Raw genomic sequence first — 19,182 nt, 5'->3', positions numbered from 1 at the left:
GACTTTCGTACAATCACAGACCTTCTCCTTGGGTTGTGCTTAGCCGTTAGCGGTCCTTTCCAATTTCTGCTTCTGTAGCTTCAGCTGATGAAACATGAAGGGATGTCGTTCTCTATTTCTGGTGCTAGGGTTAGGGTTTTATGGCGGTAAGGATGAGCGTTAGGGTTTAGGTATTAAGGTTGTGGGGTAAGCATTAGGATTCCAGGTTAAGGGGAACTTAGGGTGATGGTTTAGAAATGGGATAAAGGGCTTGGAGTTAGAATTATGGTTTAGGTATGGGCTAAAGGCTCACGGTTAAGGGTCTAGTTGTTATGGTTTATAGTTAGGGTTAAAGGTTAGGGACAGTAGTACCTAAAACTGCATTTATTACCACATCTCCGATGAGCACGATTGACTACATACGGTGCAAAAGAAGTTCAACATACATACATCTGCAGGGATAGTTGTTCCTGCTTTTCTTACTCTGTATTTGCGGGGACAGTAGCCTCCTCAGACAAAAGGGATAGGAGCCAGACATTTTTTTAATAGGCCTACGATTTGGATAACACTTCACCCCAACCCTGCATGAGAGGGCTTGCTAAAGGCACGATGCTAAATTGCCCTGACGTTTAATTGCAGCTACGTTGTAGATGACAACGCTGGTTACTGCAGTGACAATTCCACATTTCTTTGGCGGGCACCAGTGTTTCCACGTTGAACTTTCCACGAAGTGGTATATAATTTTATTCAGCCTGGAAGAACGATGATGGGTAGTGGAGATGACTACCAACTGGGATTAATGCGCCCTATATAGAGTACATTCATCTTTGGTGTTAATGTATGCAGATTTTATGAATAACAGTACTGTGCAGTATTCAAAATTATAATTACAGGTACTGTACTCTGTAGCATAACGTTATCAAGGCAGGAGGGACCCTCTAAGCAGCAGTGCTTTGACAGGGATGACAATCTAAATGTACTCTAATTAAAGTATTTTTTTAAGGTGTATGTTCCAGTAATGCATACAAACATCATAATAATCTAAGTAGGATTTGTCAAATGCTTTTAAATTTTACTCTATCCTTGTCTGAGATTGTATCATTTCATTTTCCAATGCCGTGTTAGGAGTTTCCTTAATTATTGTTGTATATTACAGCATATAATTGATGTAATTAATATAACTCTACCAATGCAGTACTGTGATACTGTAAGATATGCAATGCTTTCATTACTTCTAGTAGAGAACTTAAACCTAGGTACCGTACTTTTTTCCATTACAATGTTTTATTCGCGTTGTATTAACACAGCAGTATTCATACAATACTGGACAATGTATTAATATATTATACCACTGTATTTTAACACAGGAATACAATCATTTTTTTATATGATTTCTGTTATTATTGTCAATCTTAGAATGATTCTTAGCTGTATTATGTGTACTGCAAAATGTATTAATCCTGTATGACAATTTTTTTTATCTGCATCACAGTACTGTACAATATTCTAAAACTGTACATTAAATTGACGATGCACGTTTGATCAGGAGCTACTATTTTCATCTTTACGCAATACCATTACTTCAGTAACAAATTAATCACGGATTTAAGGGCAAATTTCGCAAATTTGCGATGTCTGTAAAGGTCTAAACCACGCAACCTTAGGAAATCCAAATGCAATATTTGCCTCGTCTACAATAGAGGGTTCAACATTTTAAAAGCGGATTATCGTGACTATGAAATGGAATCCCTTATGCACATCCGTGCTATGGTGTTGGATAGCAATTACTTGCGAACACCACGCAATGTGACGGACGCTTTATTTGTGGCATCAGATGAGTTAAGAGACGCCAGTCACGCAGAGAACACCTACCTACACACACACATTATGAAATATCCCCCCGACTGCACGTGTGCTATGGGTTCGAACAAAATTATGAAATACGTATTTTGAGAATTAAGAACATGCACGTGTGAAAAGAGGGCCCTTTAGTTGAGATAAATGCAGCCAATTAAAACCCCCATCTATTGTTTTTTTTAAACTGAGGGTCAGGCATACTATTAGTGCAGTGTAAAATTAACAGCGTAACATAAATGCTGGTTGAACATTAAAGTTATTTCAGTATTACCAAGACAACCTTTACGATGAAATCCAGAGCGTGTAAATCGTGAACACAAGTGCACAATGATAATTGTTTTTTTACCCTTCTATCTGGCAACAAAACTGACACCTTTTTTTACAAGGAGTCATGTTTACATAGACCACAATACCTGCAGTCATAATGCAAACAAAAAACATAACTCTGATAATGTGCACTGTCCTTGAAGTTGATTGGTCCACACCCGAGACAGCTTTCCTTAGAGCCTAGTCTCACATGGTGTTGGACCAGATGACGCCAAAAGGCGCACAACTCAAAGACAATGCACCATCAGAGTATGAGAGCTCGGGGTAAGCATTTACACCATTGGAACCTCATTTGCCAGTAAAAAATATGATAATTGTTTTTTTACCCTTCTATCTGGCAACAACACTGACACCTTTTTTTACATGTGAGACAAGGCTCTAAGGAAAGCTGTCTCGGGTGTGGACCAATCAACTTCAAGGACAGTGCACATTATCAGAGTTATGTTTTTTTGTTTGCATTATGACTGCAGGTATTGTGGTCTATGTAAACATGACTCCTTGTAAAAAAAAGGTGTCAGTTTTGTTGCCAGATAGAAGGGTAAAAAAACAATTATATTTTTTACTGGCAAATGAGGTTCCAATGGTACAAGTGCACAATGTGCGTGCTAGACACGGGCATTGCACTATAAATGATGCACAATAATTTATAGTTGTCCAGTATTGCACATGGATTCATATGCATAGCATGTAGCTACAGCAGTTCATACCGTGCGGCAATCCATGTGACAGTACGAATTAAGCCACTGCACTCATACCCGTATAGAGACAAAGACATCCCCGTAAACACACATTCACACTCACTCCACACTTCTACAATTAGACAAATACATCCATAGCCACATGCACCACACAAGTGCACCGTTATGGTTGATGAGCCATTTTGCTATGCGAGACATTGGCTCTCACCCATATGCAAAGCGAGTAGGTTTAGCAATTGATAAACACCATCACCACTACAACCCATCACTACATAACCACAATTATCATCAATGAAATCCAACACCACTGCAACGAATCACTACATAACCACCTATTCACACATTGCCAAAAACAACCATCACCATGAACAACCTATGCCATGACCACCAACAACCCATCACTACAAAACCACTATAATACCCATACATAACCAAGTAAACCCATGATCTAACCATCACAATTACCCATAGCAATTGATAGGGCAGGGGCCTATACTATTCGTTCGTTGATAATGTGCCTACGTTGTAATACGAATATGTTGAACAATACTGTACTAATTTATAGAATGTCAATCCACTGCTGGATGAGGTGGTTGTCTGGCGTTCCACTCGTATATGTTTGTCAGCAGCATTTGTTTAAGCGTGAAGATACTTGAGAATGGCAAGCGCGGTCCAGAGTTTTGGTGATTTATTTAATACAGGGTCTATTTTAATGTATGCACTACAATACTGTGGTCCAATATATATTTTGCTGTATTCGACTATCTAGGTTCCCACGATACACCAGAGTGTTTTGCAAGAGAGATCTGGAATGAGGGAAAATATGGTTCAGGGTACAGTACAACAATTAATTACAAAATAAATCCGTGCAAACGTAGACAATACAGGACAACTCCCCTTACCCTATTATCTGCGAAATGTTCACGGACAAATGGGAGTCACGTGGCTAAATGTATCCTGTTATCCATCATGTTTTGTGATTTGTGAGAAAATTAAATAGATTCGCGGATACAATCGCAGATAAATGAAGTTTGTCCTAGACATGACGGATACACATGTACTCAATTTAAATATTGTACCGTGCGTAACACATATACAGGGGCCACGTGGTGGGCAGCAGAGGGCAGTGCACGCACATTCCATTGTTGTACTCTACCCCTATGCGTCCCACGTGTTCTCCCAAGCGTTCACCAACCCACACTGACCAGCGTGGTAAAGTATGGGGAGGCCCTCATCCAGAAATGGGTGGACAAAAGGCTATTATTATACACGTCTTGTCGTTCAGTACCTGTACTTGACAGTTGGTTACCCAATAAAGGAGACCAAGAATTAGATATTTTTTGGGTCTTTCAGTAAAGCCACGTGGAAAGAAAAAAAATCATCAAAATAATAACAATATCACGACGTTTCGATCACAACACAAGCAATCGTTTTCAGGTGAAAAAAGAGGCTTTACCGAAAGACCCAAAGAATATGAATTCCTGCAGTCACGAAAGCTTTAAGTCAAGAATTAGATGTTTATATTGTACTGAGATGCCTATACTGTACGTACTAAATAAGGACAATTGTGAATTAGGATACAATTCACTCCACATAAGGACACGCAAATTAAAGATGCAACCCTCCAAGTACTTGTTCACGCCACTGCTGGTGCAAGGGCCCCTACTGAAAAATAAACTAATTTTATTGTACCAGGTAAGGCCCTCAGAGCTAGACAGTATAGCTTTATTTTCAGAAGCGACCTGACCACGAATGATAGCTCAACGAAGTGGCTTATCACGTGGAAATGTATATCAGCCAAATACTCTAACCGCATATTGATTCTAAATGTGGAGGCTCCTGTATACCAGGAGAGGTAGTTAACATCATGCGACCGTGGCACTTGATGGCGCTCCAGAGAAACCCCCTCGAGTCTAGAAGGTTAGATGGTCTATTCTTCCATGCCGGCAAGACGTCTTGGCATAGGAATGAGTACCCACACTTGACCCCACACCACGCAAACTGCAGATCGCGTGGTGTAGGTACGGTGCGAAGGAAGTTCAACATACCGTACATACATAGATCAGACTATGGCATTGCTCATTTATACTTCTGTGTGGACAGAAGCAGGGGGATTTAAAAAAAATACCTTCCATTAGTTCACCTGCTGCGCTGAGAGATCGAATCAAACCGGTGACATCTGATTTTCTGGTCTATGCACGATTGATGCTGGATATAACCACATTTGCTCATGTGATTTGGAACTTTGATCCTTACCCATGTATCGATAGTTACATTTTGATGCAAAATTTTATTGAAGGACCGGATGCTGTCTTGGTGTGGTCTGGGACTGTTTTTGTTGTTTTGCTGCCTTGCCCAAGCTTGCATTTAGTGTTGAAAATCGTCAGGAATTTATGTACTTCTGCAATTTATACTGATATACTCGTGGCTCGCTTACCTTTTCTCTATTTTGTATTGTTTGTTGTTGTAACTTGCTGACCTGCCACAATTCCTCCAGTCTAAATAAAGATTCCGATAACTGAATTGACCGCTATGAACCAGTGGTGAAAATTCTACATTACCTTGTAATCAATCAGCCTCCTGACCACTAACTGCTTTTCTAAAAAGTTATACCCATTTTATACACTCTAGACTTGATTATAGACTGAGTCAAACGATCATTTTAAACTCAGTTTGTATTGCGTATACCAAAAATGTGGGTTCAATCTGCACCAACACATGTCACGTACAATAGACACACATGGATTTTAAATACATGTATAAAGACAAATATCCCCCGTATAGCCTTGACAGATTGTTGGGGCAATTGCTGTTAGCGAGCAACTATGAAGGCTGGCACGGCACACGAGGGGGTGGGTGCACAACACCACGCCCGGCCGCCTTTGTCTCCCCAGAGACGATGTTTACACACTACACCAGGTACTCATTTAAGGCTGAGTTGGCCTAGGGGAGGCCCAGGATCGGTTCAGATAATTGCTATCACTGGTGGTGACAGTGAGCTGGAATCAAACTCAGGTCCCTTGGTTCGTAGTGCAGCACGCTAACTGATACACTACCACTCCCCACATACACACATCTATACATACACACACTTAACACACACGTGTGCGCGCACACAATGAATTTCAACACAAAACCCCATGCAGGCTCACAGATGGGGAGTTCACGTGACCTACATTTGAGACTGAAGCCATATCTACCACAATGGCCCATCACAATTACAAACCCATGCCATCACCACTACAACCCATCACTACATAACCACATTTACCCATTGCCAAACATAAGCCATCACCACTACAACCCATGACATCACCAAAACCCATCACTACATAACCACCACATTTACCCATTGCCAAATATAACCCGTCACCACTATAAACCCATGCCATCACCACTACAACCCATCACTACATAACCACTACAATTACCCATCATGAATTTAATCCATCAGAAACAATCACATTTACTCATCACTAATCAAATCCCATCACCAACCACAATCACCCACAACCCACGAATATTAACCCATCGGTCAGTACTACAATTACTCTACTGTATTCACCAATATGTGTAAGCCATCAAGGGAACCTGCAATAGCTAACATCAGTGGCGAGCCATTTATGAACCGGTCCTGGGCCCACCTTCACCAATATACACTCACCAGCGTGTTTAGACACTGTAAAAAAATCCACGTAACTAACATAGCACTGGAGCTGTAAAAAGAGATAGTATAAGCCATCATCACTAAAACCCATCACTATAAGACCACTGCATTTACAAATAACCACTACAACCCATCACTAACCACCACATTCACCCATAAACATAATAACCTCGGACCACTACATCCCATCACCACCACACAATCTTCTCTACAACCACCACAATGACCGGGCCCTTCGTTGTTATAATCCATGCCAACACATCACTCTCACAACCCATCACAGCACAAATCCTACCCACTTCTCGCCGCAAAGAACACAGCAACATCATCATATCCATCGACATAAACACACAACTACCCATCATTACGTTCTTTAAAAAATCTCAACCCCAAATACTGTATGACTCTTAACCCACCACACACTGTCCCATTACCACCAGTCACCATGACAACCACAGCTACCCCACATGGCAAAGTCAGCCGGCACTGCAGCCACCACCACCATCACAATGATCACCTACCCATCACCACAATTATACAGGAACTACCATTACCACAATTACCACCCCCACGGCCACCAAAAAACCCACGGCACTCACCGCAACCACATGACAGTACCACCATCACAGCCCACAAATTTGAACTGCCATTACCACAGTCGCTACCACAAGGCAAAACTGCATCACCTCTGCCACCATGAGCAAACACCCAACACACCAATCCTCCACTGCATGTGGCACAGAGACACGTGTGTTGTGGCGAGTGTACATGCGTGCTACATGTGTGTGTGAAGGAAATAAAAAGGCGCAAGCCTTGAACAATCACTTGGTGATACCGCTGCTGGTGGTGGAAGCACCTCCCGTTAGAGGGGGCTCTGGGGGCCAAATCTTCCACGATGTGCCACGTCTTGGAAGACGACGATGGGAGGATACCCACGCAATGATGCAGTGCAATTGTGTGTATGCAGTGAGTTGGATACCACGGGTGTCCATTAACAATGTGCTGCGTCAGCAGCAACAGGGCATGGGTATACACCTAATTAATACAAATGACTATGCTGGTTTTTTTTATTTAAATACGAAAGACGATGTTATCAGCATAATAAAAAAGATCGTTACTGTATGCCCAAGAAGTGTGATGTTGTACATGGTGTTATATATTTTTACACATCAGAGCTGTCTAAACATGTGTTCACATGTATGTGTACACATGTATGTGTATGGGGAGCGGTAGTGTAGCGGTTAGCGCGCTGCGCTATGAACCTGGCGACCCGGGTTCGATTCACGCTCACGGCTAACACCAGTGACGATTATCTGAACCGGTCCTGGGCCTCCCCTAGGTCGACTCAGCCTTAAATGAGTACCTGGTGCGGTGTAAACATCACCACTGGGGAGACAAAGGCGGTCGGGCGTGGTGCTGGCCCACCCACCCCCTCGTTCGTGTACCGTTCTGGCCTTCATAGGTGCTCGCTAACAGCACTTGCCCCTACAGTCTGTTAAGGCTATTTGGGGTATCTTTGTACAGAGGGCCCTTTTCATAATCCACTGCTGTACACATACGGTGTACAGAGTCTCGACTTAAAGCTTTCAGGACTGCAGGAATCCATATTATTGGGTCTTTATGGTGTACACAGTATATAAACTTAGAATTGCACGTGTGTGTATACTGTATAATTAAAATAAGTGCTCGCTGACAACACTTGCCCCAAACAGACTGTTAAAGACGACACAGGGGATATGTTTTTGGGACTAAAAATGACCACACACGCAATGTGTTGCCTGTGTGACAAACACTGTACACAATGGAGCAGCACATGCACACAAGACCGCGTTACATACCTAGAAAAGCAATCACAAACGGCACGTGCGTACACAATTTCACATCGCATCGTGTCCTACTGCATGCCACGTGCACACAACGAGAGCACGTGATCATTTGACGCGTGGTCACGTGACGCGTGGCACGTGACGGTATATTTGCAAGTGACGGTATACTGCACGTGCACATACACCGTGCGGGGGATACCGTCGTACTCATAATACATAGCGTACCTATTTACTGAATTGTGCTCAACAGTTTATAGTGATGTGTATTATGCAATTGCATACTGTATGATTGCAATGCATTTTAATATGCAACACTATGCTGCAATTAAGTTTGCACTGTACAGCATAGCCATCGTGATTACTTTAAATTAGTACGTACTTACAGGATGTTACGTATACCGTGAAGTATATATGCTCATAGCATAGACGTGCACTTATTACTGAAATTAATTGCACACACGCACGCACGCAATATTGCGTTGACACATTTCCGAATTTGGACATATGCACACAAATACATACCTGTATGTACATTTTCCCTGTAGCACCCTGATGTACGCACACACACGCACTGATACATGCACAGATGCAAACACAACACACACAGATGCATGCAAAATTAAGCACGTTTTTACTCAATTGTATACTTTCCATGGAACGCATGCGAACGTATCTTCTACACATACACGGCGACTCAAAGATCCTTGATGCATACCGCATATGAAGCATAATTTAAACACTCGCACAGATGCACTGCATACAGATTCAACGTGAATTGCAGGTCTGATACACAAGGATACGTACATACATTGATGAGACGTATACATCAAATACATACACCTAATTGCCCACTTGTGAATTACACACGAATGTATCAATTATTATTTTATGCACGCAAAGATGCATTACAGTAATACACAGATTCAACATGACATACAAGCAGGCACATTTGATCATGCATGACGAGACCTGACGTATACTGGAGATGCATACAGGACACACACAAGCACGGAAATGGCACACGGCACACTGATACATACGTGATAGACACACTGAGCACACACAACATGATACACCACACACACACTGTACGCACACGACACAAAGACAAAATTACATACACAGATAGATACAGGGCACGGCATGGCTGGATTGGTTGATAATGGTCCACGGTTCAGACGTGGAGACGGAGCCATGGAAATGGATCGATAAAACATCGTGAGAGGCCTTCATCCAGCAGTGGATAGATTCCGAGTTGACCACGATGGCATGACACGAGCATGTGGTACACGCATCTCACACACGTGCATCACACACACGTGCACCACACACGTGCATCACACACACGTGCATCTCACACACGTGCATCACACACACGTGCATCTCACACACATCTCACACACGTGCATCACACACACGTGCATCACACACACGCATCACACACACGTGCATCACACACACGTGCATCTCACACACGTGCACCACACACACGTGCATCACACACACGTGCACCACACACACGTGCATCACACACACGTGCATCTCACACACACACGTGCATCTCACACACGTGCACCACACACACGTGCATCACACACACGTGCACCACACACACGTGCATCTCACACACACGCATCTCATACACACACGCATCACACACACGTGCATCTCACACACGTGGATCACACACACGTGCATCACACACACGTGCATCTCACACACACGCATCACACACACGTGCATCTCACACACACGTGCATCACACACACGTGCATCTCACACACACGTGCATCTCACACACACGTGCATCACACACACGCATCACACACACGCATTACACACACGTGCATCACACACACGTGCATCACACACACGTGCAACACACACACGTGCATCACACACGTGCATCACACACACACGCATCACACACACGTGCAACACACACACGTGCATCACACACACACGTGCATCACACACACGTGCACCACACACACGCATCACACACACGTGCATCACACACACGTGCATCACACACACATCACACACGTGCATCACACATGTGCATCACACACACGCATCACACACACACACGTGCATCACACACACACGTGTATCACACACACGTGCATCACACACACGTGCACCACACACACACGTGTGATACATTGGCACACTGTAACAATTACACACATATAGCTTGCGCACTGACTTGATGACGTGATACCACGAAACGTACAGTGATAAATCACACTATTCATTGACAAGTGATAAGAGCACATCATCAGCCATGATCAATCCACTGCTGGATAAGGGCGTCTCCATGTCCCATTGCTGATTTGGCACTTACAGAATGATACACCACGCACTGAACTGACACACAGATACAATGGTACATAACACTGGACGGACACAATGATACACTGCATTGACATAATGCTACATCACACACCGATATAATGATGCATCACATTGAATTAACACACAATGATACATCACATTGAATTTACACACTGATACATCACATTTAATTGACACACACAATGATACATCACATTGAATTGACACACTGATACATCACATTGAATTGACACACAATGATACATCACATTGAATTGACACACAATGATACATCACATTGAATTGACACACAATGATACATCACATTGAATTGGCAGACTGATACATCACACTTAATTGACACACAATGATACATCACATTGAATTGACACACAATGATACATCACATTGAATTGACACAATGATACATCACATTGAATTGACACACTGATACATCACACTTAATTGACACACAATGATACATCACGTTGAATTGATACGCAATGATACATCACATTGAATTGACACTGATACATCACATTGAATTGACACACTGATACATTGAATTGACACACAATGATACATCACATTGAATTGACACAATGATGCATCACATAGAATTGACACAATGATACATCACATTGAATTGACACACAATGATACATCACACTGAATTGACACAATGATACATCACATTTAATTGACACACTGATACATCACATTGAATTGACACACTGATATATCACATTGAATTGACACAATGATACATCACACATTGAATTGACACACTGATACATCACATTGAATTGACACACTGATACATCACATTGAATTGGCACACTGATACATCACATTGAATTGACACACAATGATGCATCACACTGAATTGACACACTGATACATCACATTGAATTGACACGCAATGAAACATCACATTGAATTGACACACTGATACATCACATTGAATTGACACACTGATACATCACATTTAATTGACACACAATGATACATCACATTGAATTGACACACAATGAAACATCACATTGAATTGACACACAATGAAACATCACATTGAATTGACACAATGATACATCACATTGAATTGACACACTGATACATCACATTGAATTGACACACTGATACATCACATTGAATTGACACACAATGATACATCACATTGAATTGACACACTGATACATCACATTGAATTGACACACAATCATACATCACATTGAATTGACACACTGATACATCACAATCAATTGACACACTGATACATCACATTGAATTGACACAATGATACATCACATTGAATTGACACACTAATACATCACACATTGAATTGACACACTGATATATCACATTGAATTGACACACAGTGATACATCACATTGAATTGACACACTGATACATCACATTGAATTGACACACAATGATACATCACATTGAATTGACACACTGATACATCACATTAAATTGACACACTGATACATCACATTAAATTGACACACTGATACATCACATTCAATTGACACACTGATACATCACATTGAATTGACACAATGATACATCACATTGAATTGACACACTAATACATCACACATTGAATTGACATACAATGATGCATCACATTGAATTGACACACTGATACATCACATTGAATTGACACAATGGTAAATCACACTGAACAGACACATACACCACGATACATCACACAGATGAACTGACTCAAAATTATACATTACACTGCATTGACACGCAATGGTACATCATATACTGAATTGGCACACAGATACATGACACATCGAATTGACACTCACGGTGACACAGCAATACATCACACGCTGAAATAACAGTGGCACACGGTGATACAGCACACTGTATTGACACAATGACACATCTCACGCTCGATTGACACAATGAAACATCACACACAAATTGACACAGTGGCACACATTGATACATCGAACTGAATTGACACACACACACACAATGATTAATCACACGCTGAATTGACACACAATGATTAATCACACGCTGAATTGACACACACAATGATGCATCACACGCCGAATTAACACACAATGCCACACACTGCATGAACACAGAGTGACACATCACACACAGATTGTATGTGGCACACACACACACAGACACGTGTGATGTTGACACATCCACACCGACCTTGTATAAAAAAAACGTCGCCTTCTCGCTGGTGGCTTCCTTCCTCCTCACTCCCTCGTCTCTGTGTAATCGTTCATATATAGATATAGGAAATTCATTTGGATTTATTTCAAATATATAAATAATTGCTTACATTTATTTGTAACGTTTACAAATTTTTTTTTCGCCCTCCCCTCTCTCTTGGCTGCCGACAAACCCACGATTGTTTTTTTTTTCTCTCTCTCTCCACTTTCACGTAATAATTTATTTTTCGTATTAAAAACCTGCCTGGCCAGGATTTACAAAACGCGACCGAATCCCACCACCCCCTCGCTGCATCATCGCCCCGTGTGTCTCAAGCCACTCAAATGTTTGTTGCTCTTCCGATGGTGACGACGACGAAGACGACGATGTTGGTGATGGAAGAGGAGGAGGAGGGGGTGTTTATATAAAATAGAAGCTAGCTTGGACGTGTCTTCCGTCCCTCTGTGATGATCTCTCTCTCTCTGCTGACCGGGATCTTCACCACCACCACCCACCCCCTCCCCAATGGTAATCCCCCCCCCCCCTACTACCACCACCACCACGCCGCCAAATCCTTGTTCATACTACACCACGAGGTGGCGCACTAACGTCGACTACCGATTCTCATTATACTGCTCGGTCATTGGAATCGATTCAAATTTAGGCGATATTCCCCAGTGCGTTTGCGTCGATTTCGATGCGTGCTCTCTGTAAAATGGATCGATTCCCTGGATAATTTAACGCATTTGGTGATGCTGATGCTGCTGCTTCTTGGTGCACAAGGAGTAAAATAATAACCCAGCGCTGTGGCCCTTAATAGGAGACGTTTCGGGCAATGGCCCTTCTAACATAGCACATGATTTCCGTCGTAGAATGAATACTGCTGGGGTGGAATACGTGGGAATATGCGCTTAAGATGAGTAGATTGGACAGCTCCCTTTTGCCAATGCCCTTTCAGCATCAGAATATTTAGACTGGAAAATCCTGAGCCACGAAACTCTTTTTAATAGATGTTTAATAGAAGTTACAACATGAAATAATAACCACAATGATCGGAGTGCAAAATAGAGAAAATGGTAATCAAGTTACGAAATATTAATAGTTATGAGTCCCATTCATCAAGCCTTGGGCAAGGCAGCAAAAACATCAACAGTCCCAGACCACACCAAGATAGCGCGCACTCCCTAAATAGAATGCTACATGAACTTTGAACTATCGATTAGCAAATGTGATTGTATCCAGTCACATTTGCACAAACCTTCTGCTGAGTGAATCTACGCCATACGGAGTCCCGGAGAGGATTTCTGACCATACTTCACCCCGCTGGTCAGTGCGGGTTGGTGAGTGTAGGGGGGGGGGCATAGAAGTATAGTACAACAATGGATGTGTTTGCCCTGCCCTATGTTGACCGCCACCTAGACCTAAGACCTGATTTATGTATAATTATAATTGCCCAGAATTCTAATTGTAATTCCATTATAAAGTATTGATTTTGCAATTAAATTACAGTACAGTGCTATTATAAATTAATACAAGTGTCTGTATTTACAGACTACCGAATGATCATCACTCTGACTTTGGTGTGTGGAGGGGGGGATGATAAAAATTTGGTCAATTTTGTGGAAGGTCCCAACAGTTTTCGTTATTACGGATGGACTCGTCCCAGCCACTTGAACGTGGAATTTCCAACCCTGTCAGTCATTCGTGTTGCCTATAACCAAATCACCCAGGACCTGCGCCAAATTCCTCAATCTGGGCCAGATATTTTTTTGACCTGGACAGCGTTTGGGGTGGGCGACCACCTTGAATTTTAAACCAAAAAAGGCAGGAAAAAGCCACCGATGTCATCGTTGCTACGCCGGTGCTTCCCAAATGTCCATGCTTCGCCACCGGCACTGACCGGCGGTGGTGAAGTAACCTGCTAAGGAGTGCGTGGGCCCCTTCATCCAGCAGTGGATTGGCAAGAGAGCCGCTGCACGTGCATCGTTAACGACGCAATGGTCAATTGTTCGTGGGCAGGTAGTGCGACTCGTTTGGTGTATTGTTTTTAAATATTGACAGCATTGTAGGATTCATGATATTAACCGGATAGAAGTCGTGCCGTGTAATGTAATATCAGCTATTATATATTTGTTTAAAATGATACTGTTATTTTTCCGTCAATTGTAAACATCACTGCATTGATATTTTATTAACGTGTTGTTAAATAAATGGCAACGCCTTAAAAGTGTAATTTATGTATATTTTTAAAATCTATTTCTATTATATTTAAATATCGATATTTTATTTTGGAAATACAGCGCTGTAATAAAACCATTAACATTGCGATCGCCCGATTTTAAATCGATTCTTGAACTCTACGAATCGATTCCCGGCGAACCCGTCGTGCCGAGTGAACACTGACGTCATTGCAACCCGGATCGTGACGCTCCCGTATCTCGTGGTGACGTCAGGGGGACACGCAAATGACGTCATAACCCAACCGATCCAGATTGCGACGACATTGCGTAACTGAAAAAAAATGGTTGACATCGGAAAGCGCGCGTGACGTCAGGAGGAAAGTGGCCGATGCTCCCGTGCGGTGACGTCATATCACCAACAATCCCACCACTATATATGACCCAAAATACGACAAACATTTTTCAATAACTGCCTAAAATAGAAATGTAGGACAACGTTTCTGGCAATGTCCGAAACGAATTATCACCAAATAATTTGTGAACGACACTGCTATTAGTGCCAAGACAGTTAAAATAAAAAAAATCTAAAAAACCCACAAAAAACTAAAATCGTTCAGGAGCGAACAAAAAAACACATTTAGACTGATTCTGCGCAGTGTTCTAATTTCCTTGACAAGCAAAGCAATGCATGTCATCACGATACACAGTGACGTTAGAATAACGAGAATGTTACTGGTAGGAACCTCCTGGTTTACACCAGCCCACAGCTGATTATTGTGTCTGTCCGTCCGTCGTGCATCCAAAAATGGGAGGGGTGGGGCTGGGTGGAGAGGGGAGGGTGGGGAGGGGCTGGGTGGGGTGGGGCTGGGTGTGGAGGGGCTGGTCACCCCGTGGTGCCCTTATAAAACTCAACGTTTAACCTACTCACGCCGGCTTGTGCCCGCCCTCACAGTCGGGCATATTTGCGGAATACACCACGCCGCCGTTGACCTTGGCCATTGACCTACCAGCTCCCTCCGCAGGAATGTGTTTGTAATGGGGCAGTGCATTGGAAGTGGGGGGGGGGCAAAGTAAAATTAAGTCGAGGGCCAAATTTCCTCAACCACAAAACTCACAGTGCAGATACACAGGGGTCAAGGTGAGAGAGGATGGAGATGCCCAACAACAACCAAAAAAGATGGAAATGCATAGAACCAGAACCGGCCCTGGACCTTTGGGGGCCCTAAGCAAAATTTGGTTGGAGGCCCCTTTGATGTATGATTGTTTTCACCCACTAGCTAGCAGTGACTCTAGGGGGCCCTCTGCTGGCCACGGGGCCCTTTGCAATTGCAAGGGTCGCTTAGTGGCTGGGCCGGCTCTGCATAGAACCGCTGTGAAATCACGAAGACTAGAATGAAGAAATAATGATTAACAAAAAAACAACTAAAGCTTTAAATCGAAAAATGAACGAGGTTGTCAGAACAAACAATGGGATCATGAAACCAGCAAAAAGTCCACTGGTGATTGGTAAAGCGCGAGTGATAACCCTGAGCACGATGGAGCCATGACGAGTTTACTACTGCAATGAGCCAAGAATGTCTGTGTGTCCCGGGCGTGACGTCACTCCACGTCGGCCAGCCCCCCTCATTAATGATCATGATCGAGTGACGTCACTCCACATGTAGCACCCCCCTCATTAATGATCATGAAGAGGTGACGTCTTTGTGAGAGACGTCACCTGCTCATGATTTTTAATGAGGGGGGCTGGCCGACGTGGAGTGACGTCACCTACTCATGATTATTAATGAGGGGGGCTGTTAAATGTGGAGTGACGTCACCTGCTCATGATTATTAATGAGGGGGGCTAGCCGACGTGCAGTGACGTCACCTGCTCATGATTATTAATGAGGGGGGCTGTTAAATGTGGAGTGACGTCACCTGCTCATGATTATTAATGAGGGGGGCTGTTCAACGTGGAATGACGTCACCTGCTCATGATTAATAATGAGGGGGGCAGTTCAATGTGGAGTGACGTCACCTGCTCATGATTATTAATGAGGGGGGCTGGCCGACGTGGAGTGACGTCACGCGCGAGACACACTGACATTCTTGGCTCATTATAGTAGTACATTATTAACAGGTGACGTCTTCCAAATGGACACCTCCCCCTCCTGAATAATAATTAGATGATGACGTCACTCCACATGGTGGGGGCGAGGCGCCTCCTCCCCCCTCCTCGGCGTCAACTCACAACCCTCACTACAAAGGCAGAACCCTCACTTCACGTGATCTCCGTAGCGCTGTTGAGACATCAAAGTAAAAAGGACGTCATGATGAACAAGAGATTATAACCTTTACATGAAATAAGTCCGTGTCACCGCGCCCTTACAAACTGCACACGAATTGATGCGATGAATATATCACGTCGTGGTCTGATTTTCGCTTGCAAGTTTCAGATTTACTGCAATACACCAGTCCTTGGACGGGCAAAAGGCGAGTTGTAAATACTAAATAATCCGGATCTCTATAGCAAGGTGCTGGGGTTGGTGAAGGAGTAGGGGGCTCTGCACAGTGCTAGGGAGATATTGGGGGGGGGGGGGCTCTTCCCAGTGCTAGAGTGATATTGGGGGGGGGGGCTCTGCGCAGTGCTAGAGTGATATTGGGGGGGGGGGGGCTCTGCACAGTGCTAGAGTGATATTGGGGGTGGGGGGCTCTGCCCAGTGCTAGATATTGGGGGGGGGGGCTCTGCCCAGTGCTAGAGTGATATTGGGGGGGGCTCTACCCAGTGCTAGAGTGATATTGGGGGTGGGGGGCTCTGCCCAGTGCTAGATATTGGGGGGGGGGGCTCTGCCCAGTGCTAGAGTGATATTGGGGGGGGCTCTACCCAGTGCTAGTGATATTGGGGGGGCTCTGCCCAGTGCTAGAGTGATATTGGGGGGGGGGCTCTGACCAGTACTAGAGTGATATTGGGGGGGGGGGGGGCTCTGCGCGGTGTTTGGTGTTTGGGACAGTGACGAGCCTCTGCTCGCTGCTAAGCTCCAGGCAGTGCATATGGAACTTCAAAAGGAACTCCACATTCCTGAGAAACCTCCTCACCTGGCACCCAGACAAATAAACATCGGTGAGCACTCATTGAGTACAACACATCCTCGCACCATCGTTAAAAATAAACTCATACAAACTCAAATAACCTCAGTTTTAATGTCAGAGTAATTTTATTATGTAAATCAGTGGTTTGAAACTTGTGGTATTTGGAGGACTGACTCGTGGTGCACAAGGCCATGGGAAGTGGTCCGAAAAACTTGGGAATTTATTTGCAAAAAAACACAAATCAATGTAATTTATATTTTAATGTATCCGTGCGTGGTGGTCTGCGACAGTCTTTCGAGGGTTGACAGTGGCCCACTGGTCCAGGAAGATTTAGAACTGATGTTAAGCAACATTCTTTGGAATTATTCAGTTAACAGGGCCTCTCAATGTCACAATGGGGAAGAGCCCCAGAAGACGAGTTCCTAGAGCAGTGGTTCCCAACCAGGCGTACGCAGACCTCTGGGGGTACACGTAGCAATGTCCCAGGGGGTACGCGAGGTGATTTATAAATGTGAAATTATATCATACACGAGTCATTGGTGAATAATCATGTGTGAATCTGCCAATAGAAAATAACTATGATAAAATGTAAATCCATATGGTAACCTAGAATACAAAAGATATTTCTAAACTCAATGATTGTGAACCGTGTGTTTTCCAAGAGTAACCAGCGAGTGTGAACAAATGACGCAACGCATGCAGAACGTTTGTTGAATTTGTCTCTATTCACTAGCAGTTACTAGTTAGGATACCTCACAAAAGGCCAATTGGTTAATATATTGATGTTCATTATTCATACGTTTATTTCTCAGAACCATGTTGGGTCAACAAGGGGTAAATTAGCCAAAAAAGGTTTAGAACCACTGCCCTAGACTACTTTATAAGTTGCTTCAATTAAAATCTCTCATCCAACACTGAACCGTGGACCTTCCCGCTTTGTAAAGGGTTGTTCACCGAGTCAGTCACCTAAGATACTGCAAACGACAGCGAATCGCTGTGCGACGTCCAATTCTTCCAGGTGATCTCGAAGCGTCAGATGATGCCGAAGCGAGGAA

Source organism: Lampetra planeri, chromosome 5 (genome assembly GCF_965212315.1).
Source record: "Lampetra planeri chromosome 5, kcLamPlan1.2.h2, whole genome shotgun sequence".
NCBI classification, from domain to species: Eukaryota; Metazoa; Chordata; class Hyperoartia; order Petromyzontiformes; family Petromyzontidae; genus Lampetra; species Lampetra planeri.
Note: the sequence above shows the minus strand (reverse complement) of the source record.